The following is a 9570-nucleotide window of genomic DNA, read 5'->3' as shown; positions in this document are numbered from 1 at the left end:
AAAAATATGCAGGTACTGTGAAGTTAATGCAACTAATACATAGGTGATAGGGTTGAGCCAGGTGCTCAACCCCATCAAAAGTATAATGTGCAGATGAAGGTAATTTATCGGGCACTGGCGATATTCCTCGTTCAAGGGATCCCGTACAAAACTTTAAGCTAGCTCAGACCTTGGGGTGGTTTGGGCTACTACTGCTCCAGACCTATTCAAGCTACTGATTTCAGGCTACAATTTTTTAAGATTTAAGCTTGAATTTCGACGCTTATTTTGACCCGTATGGCGCTGGCTTACTTGGCTTTGGTAGTTATTTCGTGTAAGCTAACTAATAGTACTAGTAACGGAAGCTTGTTCACTATGATTTCCTAAGGCATGTAGTAACGGCATGCGGCCAGCTTATATCGCTAGCTATATATATACAGTAATGTATAATAAATTAAATACCATGGCACTTAATGATTAAAACAACCTCAAAAATGTATTATGTGTGTAGAATAACTTGGTTAAGTTATAACAAATGAATGATGGTCTGCATTCGATTTCATAGGAAAATTGCGAAAACACGAGAATGGTAGAAAAAGATCAGGAGAAAAAGTGAAAAAAGAACAGTCAACCAATACGCACAGCTGAACAAAAAAGTTTGGCGCAGTGGCGGAACGGCGTGAAAAAAATCAAAGAAAAAACAACTACATTTGGAAATAGATCCAAGACTGGAATATCTTCCACCGTCGGAGGCTGCCGACTCAGTAGTTGTAAGGCCAGGCGGCGAACGGCGAGCAGGCGGGGGACAGACAGCAGGCAGCGACAACAATACACAACAACAAGGAAGTACTCAGAGGAAACCATTACCAGTGTAGACTGCGTCGGTGTGGAAATGTGAGTGCATTTCTTAGGCCTAATCGGCCCTTATTTATACCCCTACAAAGAGCCACCGTCGAAAAATAACTTAATTTAATCGAACATTAATTTCAACACTGGTCCAGAGGTCGCCGTTTCTCTTCTTTCTTCTGACCGCGGGATAGTCCCTTCCTACGCTACTTCAATTTCCCTTTCCCGATGCTCGAAGGGCTTTCCTGGCGACTACGATCCTTCTTTCTCCCGTTAGTTTTTGGTGTGCGGTTCGAGCCTCTCTCGCTAGAGACCGTTCTACATAGATGGAGAATATGTCAACATATTTGGATATCATATCCCGGGTTCCCCGGTTTCAATAAACGACGCAGACGTCTCTTCCTCCGGCCACGCTTACTCTTAGTCCGTCGACCGGTAGGGTTATTTATGTCGCGGGACCGACATCCGCCTAGGGCTTCTATGTCCCCGTCCCATGGGTTTGTACCCGTGTTCTCACTCCAAGGCCCGACCCGATGCCCTGACTGCGAGTCGGACGTCAGATTTTCTGACAAAGACGGGCAGCTACAAAATGCATAAACATAAATGCGATACGCTGACAAATGGCATTTGTGAAGCAGGTTTTTAAAACATCTTGAGGACTGGCGACTGCAAGATCTTCGTCATTTTCCTCATGTAGCGTACGTTGATTTGAAGCATTTCCGCCCTAAAATCCACCTACTTATAGTTTTTCGATGATTGTTTCTTTGGTTCGACTGGAGTCGAAATTAGTAACAGAATGCCATTTTTCACAGCGGGTAGGAATAAAATCTAAACACAAAAGAATAAGTAAAAAATTTATATGTAGATGTACATTAAAAGTGGAAATACTATTGAGCGCAGTTTTGAGATGAGAGGGGAACTTATTCTTGGGTAGACTATTTTTTATGCTCCATCATGGCCTTCCAGTTAAGGGGTAAGTAGCCTGAGCTTCTAAGGGCATAAAATGATAAATAAAGGCACCAACCATTGCATTCAAGCTTTCTTTATTATTGGCTTCCCGTCCTAGAGCAATTGCGTTGGGGAGAACATTGAACTTAATTTTAAGATCGTCGTCGAAAACTACCAGTTGATTAAAATGATAAAATACGTTATAATTGCAAATTATCAGAGGGATCGCGAGGCCATCCCGATAGATAACCAGAATTATATAAGAAAAAATAAACGAAAAGACGGCCCTAATGGTGTGGACACACTTTATTTAGCTAAGTATCCAAAGAGAAAAAGAAAAAAACCAAATGAAACGAAACTGTGAAGTATTCACTGTCGGAGACTGCCGACTCAGAAGGGAAATATTATAGGCCTAGCATCGAGAGATGCCAGCGTTTGTCTGCCGTCAGGAACGGGTATATTCTACGAAGGGTCCCGATAGAGGGGCCGCGATAACGAAAGTACGGGCGTCGAATCGCCGACACACCGGCGAGTGATCACTCCGATCCCTGGAAAGAAAAAAGTGAAATATGAAATACTGAAATGAGTTTGCTTACTTGCGAACGAAGATCTGGTGACCTCAGTGAAGATATGCAGGAAGCTCGGTGATAAGCGGCTCCGGCGGAAGGCGGCGAGTAGCAAGGCGAGGGCGGGCGTCGACAGCAGCGGGTTTCCAGGCACACAAACACAACAACTAGGCTAACTTGAAAATGAACCAAGACTTTATCAAGATGAAGAGGAACCTTCCAGCTTTCGGTGCAAAAATGGTGTGTGTATTTCCCAGGCTTAATCGGCCCTTACATACGCATACAAAAAACCACCGTTGACAAATCAATTAATTTAACTAAACATAATCTTTAACGTTGGTTCAGAGGTCACCGCTGATCTTCCTTCTTCTGGCCGCGGGATGATCCCTTTCTGCTATACTCCAACCTTTCCTCTTCTGGCCCTTGAAGGGATTTTCCTGTTGTTACCACCCTTCTTCCTCCCGTTGGTTTTTAACATCCGGTTCGGTCTCCTATCGCTAGAGACCTTCTATATACAGTACCCACCAAACGATTAGGTACACCCCTCTGTTTTCAATGCATTCTTATGGCGGTACATGTCTCGGGAAAACTGAAATATCTTTTTGACAGCTAGACCTAGATTTTTTTTTCTTTTTTTCTCTATCAGGAGAAATGACGCTCTACAAGTTTTATACACATGAAAAAATTGTAGTAGTTACACTTATGCGGTAACGTATCGTTCACTTGATTAGGTACATGCCCTTTTCCCCCAAGTGCCATGTTAAAACCGGCGTTTTCTAAAATCTAAATAAAAATACTTCAAAAATAAGTAAAATTTAAATTTTTTGCATTTATGTAAGTTTTGTAATTTTTCAAAGTAGAGATATCCTTCCCTATACCTCTAAGTTTGCACACTAACATCTTTTGGCGAAAAATTATGTTTTGTGCTTATGTCACCAGGAGCGCTGGGTATTAGTACTGACTCACTCTCGTATTTTTATTGAATATATATAACATCATTCATATTCCGCATTAGAAAAATTGACTTGAGCTATATTTGATGCAGAAATCTAGAACAAAAAATTCATCGGCTTTTTAAAAAAAAAAATTACATTGTAAGAAAAAACTGGGTAACAAAATTATTTGCAATAATTAAATTTAAATTTACAATTTAAGCAATCGTCTTCTGGGTAAAATACTGGACAAATATTAAAACAATTGTTCCAATTCTTTTAACATTGTTTTTCTCCCATCGAAAATTTATAAGTTATCGCTTGGATTCTACAACTCCAGGAAATTCGAGAGTACTTGAGTTTTCATACCCAGCGCCTCTGGTGACATATATTCCAATAGAATAAGGAATGACACGTTATTTGGCATAAAAAAATAAATACTCGCTTGTTTTGAAGTATTTTAATTTGATTTTTAAAAACATCGATTCTAACATAGCGCTTATGGGAGGAAAGGGCATGTACCTAATCAAGTGAACGATACGTTACCGCCATAAGTGTAACTGCTACAATTATTTCATGTGTATAAAACTTGTAGAGCGCCATTTCTCCTGATAGAGGAAAAAAGAAAAAAAAAATCTAGCTCTAGCTGTCAAAAAGATATTTAAGTTTTCCCGAGACACGTAGCGCCATAAGAATGCATTGAAAACAGAGTGGTGTACCTAATCGTTTGGTGAGTACTGTAGGTGTGGAAATAGTTATCATATTACAATATCATTCCCCCGGCCACCGGACTTTCATTTTTCTGTTATGCGGCGCAGTCGCCTCTTTCCCCGGCCACGTTTTAAACTTATGCCGTTAAACGGCGTATCTGCCCTACGTGGCTGGACTTGGCTGAGTTTTCCCGCCAGGAGTTTCGGTCCCATCGTCCACCGACTCATCGCTTCTTTGACCTGTCATTTCTATTGTTACCACGGCCTCAACATCCATCCCCGACTGTGGGTCGGACGTCGGATTTTCCGACAGCACGCGGCCTAAGCCGCCTACATTCCTCAGACATATTAGTCCTACCTCCTATGTCCAAGACGTAACATATTGTCGCATGCACTTTTGTGTTGAACTCGGAACGAAAGAAAATAACAATTAATACAATATTCTTCACTAAAACCAGCAAAGGACAAACAAGAAAAACCGCTAGGGAACCCACGGGAACTCAAGTAACGGGGTTTAAACAACTCCGGGAGCTCCTCCCCGTAGAGACTCCTCGAACGGACTTTCATAGCAGTTTTTTATACTGCTGCGCGAATCACACCCCTTCCGGATTCCGTATCTCCTCATCTCTTTTAGGGTAGCATTTCTTCTGGTGAGTTCTTTCCCACGGTTGCAGCGTAGTCCAAGGAGCGGGTGAGTCACCTCTGTGAAGAGATAACCATTCTTCTATTTCTTCCGCGACAATATGACAAACTTGACCAAATTAAACTGGAAACCATAAAATTGAAATTTCACCAACAACAAACGCTAACCAAAACCAAAACATAGAAAGCAAAAACCCTCAAAAGAAAAAACAAACCCCGGAATTTCCTGGAGAAATAATAAGTCTGCTGGGGAAAAGGCGGTGAAGGGAACCAGAAAAAATAGAAAATTCATTTTAGAGAATTTCCGACCACTTCATCCACATAGTTCTGCCGACATTCAAGCCAAAAAAAGGGGGGGGGAACGGATGGAAAAACCTGTCCTTCTGTAACCTCTTGCTTGCTCTGGCTGACACAGCTCTGGCACGATGGTGCGGAGAACATAATGAAGGGCAGCTCAAAAAAAAATTAAGTCCAACCAACAAAATAAATGAATGGATCAACATAGGGTGGGTCGGGTAGCGGAACGTGCCGTTAGGGTCGTCTCGTCATTAATTATCTAATACAATTCTAATTATCTATCGGGCTCGCTTCGCGATATCCCTGGTAACTTGCAATTGTATCGTGAAAACATTTTGCTACACTGTAAAGGTGGCCTAGAAGGACCACTTAATTTAAATTATTTTCCAAGATTCACCGTGCCGGCCGACGATCCTGCAGCCCTCTTGTAGAAACGGGCGAATGTGGACTCTCTAGTTGAATGCCATGTTCGCAAAATCGCATTAACTGCGACGCTATTCCGCACGGCCTTATAAGCTCCAGCGCCTTTCGCAGAATGCGTCCCGAAATTCACAGTGTTACCCCTTGCCAATTTCACAGAAGTCTTAATCCATCTGCCGACCGCATTGGCAGCTACGGGTTCGTGCTGTGCCATAAGACCAAGAAACATTCTGCCGCTATTGGTATCTTCCCCGAAAACCTGAGTGCCCTCAATGAAGCTTTCTAGTGCCAACACTGGACACAGGCTTTAGTCCGATCAGGCCTTCACTGTTGCGGCCCACACTGCTGAGTTTTCGATAAAGACACTAGGAAAACCCCACTTCCGTGGTTGAAAAAGCAACTGAAGTCAGGTCAATCGCGGAGATTTCCGAAATCCTCATTAGAGATGCCAAAGCCATTGAGCTAACCGTCTTGCAGGTCAGCATTGACAATGGCAAGTACTAATTCTCTACCAACGACGAAACAAAACCGAAAGCTTGGCCTGGATCCCACATCGCGTTATACCTAAGTTTGGGTGGATTGTGGTTGTAGCAACCCTTTAGTAGCTTGACCACCAGCGGAGGCTCCCCTAACGATGATCCTTCCACGTCAACCAAGTGTCTTCCATTGCATGGATCGATGAACGTTAATGGTGCTATAAGAATTGCCCGAGGTGTGCAAGCCCACTAGAAATTCGAGAACGTTCATCATTCTTTTGAAAAGGAGTTTTCATGGCCAGTTGCAACGCGGACGCCAGAGGTGGATGTGTTTCTTTTATGCAGGGGTTAGTAACGTGGGACTCGGATGTAGAATGCACGGAACGACGCACTTCAGCTCTAGTACAAGCAGAAATCAAGGCTGACCAGTGCAAGCTGGGCGAAAAGGAAAAAAAATTGGGGGAGACCATACCCATCTTGGACATTGTACCAAGATGGGTATAGTAGTATGGATAAGTAGTACAGTCCCGATAAATATAAAAGTTATCATAACAAAAACATAATAATACATATTAATTACATTTTATTCGAAATAAGTTTTAATAAAAGTTGTGAGAATTTGATTCGCGTGTCTAAATTATTTATTGAATTATTTAACAAATAATAAAAATGCGAAGTGTATTTTTCTTTGTTCTTAATCAGCTATTTTTCCTACCTTGTTTTATACTTATAGGTTAATAAATATTGCAAGTAAGTAGATCAGAGATTTCTTATTAATATTTGAAAGGCAAAAATCACAAACGACTTATTCTGCTAAATCTTTTTGGGGTGACAAGTTTTACAAACGGTAAGGGTGATATGAACACGAAACGGCCGTGCATGAGAGGAGCCAAGTCTAAGCGCGAAAATTTGAAATGTTTCAATTTATGAAAACATATAGAAAACAACTAATGCTTATTTACATTCGTTATCTTAAATAAAAAAGCTTTAGATTTTGGAAGAAGAATGTATTAAAAGCTTTCTGTATAATTTAACTGTGAAATAGAGTTGATGTTGATTAGAGATTACATGAGGTGCATAATAATCATAACGTTCATGTTGCACAGAGTGCTATTTTCGATTTCGTCGGTTCTCTTGCAACCTTAGTAACAGCAGACTTCATAATATTCCTTGGCAACTACTGTTTTCTTTCTTTTTCTACCTTTTTTTGTTCTTTTTCGTCGTTTTTTTTCTTTGGTCTTCATCAATCCTCTCATTTGCCGGAGTATCAGTTGGAATCCGTGTTCTACTCAAATGGCCATTCTTTCTTTTGCTTAGAGCTGCTGTGTTTTGGGAAACTTGTGTAAATGGCCTTATATGCTCTGGAATAATATGTGGAGAAGTGACACGATCTGTTGAAAACCACTATGACGATTGGTGGTGAAATAGGACTGAAACGAAATAGGACTGGAGAAATAGGACTGAAAATTTCCAGTCCTATTTCTACCGGAGAAATAGGACTGGGAGAAATAGGACTGAATTTTAAAAACTTGTATGACAGCCCTATTTCTCCATTGCATCAATCCTATTTCTCCTCGCCATTAGTCCTATTTCTCCTCGCCATTAGTCCTATTTCTCCTTAGAGCTAGTCCTATTTCATTTACTCTGTTCCAGTTGGAACGATGCGCCTCCAATCTGGAAGCCAACATATTGCGTAAGAGCGTCGGCTTATATCCATTTCCCTTTTCAAAAAACCGATAGTGTTAACTCATTAGTTAAATGGTTCACAAAACTTTTTTTTCTTATCCTATTTTAATTTAAATTGCAAGAGAACATGGACAATGGATTGGTAAGGCCCATTTGACAGTAGTGCAATATGCTTGATTGATATGCGCTGACCAGGATGAATATGAAGCCAGTCATTTAAATTTTTTCCAAAGAATCTTTTAAATGGGCCAAATACACTGACGTCCCAGGGCTGTAGAGTAACTAATAAAGTCATCTTTACACCGAGAGGGCCACCTACATCTTTGGCAAGAACTCGCATTTTCTCCGCTTGATTTTTTACTACCTTCGTGTTTCCACCTTAGGCACATTTCCAAGGAGCTATTGCTTACCTAATTACACGTTACATACTACACTGAAATCTAAGGAAGCTTTGCACCTGACGTAAACAAAGCTACTAATAATGACAAATCAATTTTGATTATTTTCGACTATAAAAGGCTTTTTTTATGAATCACGGGGGGGGGGGCAAATAGTGCTTTTATGTTATTAAATTTACGTGTCTTAAATTATGTTTACATAATAATTTTCTTATTTATCAGTGTATTAAGGGATACTTCAGCGCCCCACCGGAATTCCCATGGAGGCAGGAAGAAAAAGTTGAAAAATGAGAATAAGGACATAAGTAAAGGTAGTGCGATGCTTGGCATTGCAACACCAGTAAGAAAATGTCGCAAAGAAACACCAATACCAAAAGTGCAAAATCACCAATACTGTGTAAAAAAATTACTTTTCAACTAAATGAGCTGTATAAAACAATAGATTAAGCATATAATAATGCGAATTAATAACATTACGAAGATTAATCCAAACAAAAAAGTTACGATGGGGTAATGAGAGGTGCTATTGATAACGCTGTTTGAAGAAAAGGTAATACCAAGGAAGAATTCCTGTGAATTATATTTAGTGATTAATCAACATATCTTTTTGCCATTTGCAGCACAAACTCATGATTCTATTGTTCATTCAAAGTGAATAGCCACGCTTGTTTGAAGTTGCCAATGTAAGGATCCAGAGAAAGGTAAGGCTAACACAGCAATTCTGTAAATAGCACTATGAAATTTATGAACGAATTGTATTTTATTTAGAGCACAAGATCCAACCTCGGTTATTGATCAACAGCCATCAGCAAAAGTATTATCAAGTTCCCAATGGGAATATGCTGAAAAAGGTTAAACAGAATTAGATATTCAGGGAGAAAATAACCACAATTAGGAGAACCATCAAACGCGAATTTCTTTGCCTTCCAGCATAAACCAGAAAGAAAATCCCAACTAGCCAGAATTACATTTTGTTGAACAAACTTGAAGTACGTCTGAAAGAAGTTTCCAGTTTTCAATCATAGCGGTTCCGGCGCTACTGCAAAGGAATTGCAGGCTGTAATTTTCAGGCAAAATTAAATTTGCCTGCATACATTGTACTAAAAAATACCGCTATGATGTAAGTTTCATTACTTAAAGCACGTACACACCTTTAACTGGACACCAATACGCCTACGGAACTCCGTCCCGCAACACTTTGCCTACTAATTTGCTACTGGATATGTCGTCGGACATTGGCGGATATGTCCAGGTAAGTGTTGTTATTTATTTTAATTTTTTTTTTTTTGTGTTCTTACCTGTTCTTAAATTATAATAGAGAACCAAATGCTATTGGAAGCATCATATACGTCATGCCCCTCGGCCGTAATTTAGAATTTGATGGCGTTGATATGAACATGTAGGTCTGGAGATGACATCTTTCATCTTTTCTGAACATAAATTCGTATAATCGTCGCCGTTAGTCTCAATGCAGCTTTTGTGAAGTGAAGTGAAATCTAAGTATTCAGTAATTATTTGTTTTCGCTCACGTTTTCTGCTTATTGTTTTTTACACCTGGGCAAGTCGTTGGCTCCCATGCCAGTCACCAGTCCATTATATATACACAATTAATTTTTTAATGTTTTTTACCTGCAATTTCCAAGCATCTAGCAACAAACCATCTAATCAAA

The sequence above is a fragment of the Daphnia carinata genome, chromosome 4 (genome assembly GCF_022539665.2).
Source record: "Daphnia carinata strain CSIRO-1 chromosome 4, CSIRO_AGI_Dcar_HiC_V3, whole genome shotgun sequence".
NCBI classification, from domain to species: Eukaryota; Metazoa; Arthropoda; class Branchiopoda; order Diplostraca; family Daphniidae; genus Daphnia; species Daphnia carinata.
The sequence above is the reverse complement of the archived record's forward strand: the minus strand, read 5'-3'. Positions refer to the sequence as shown.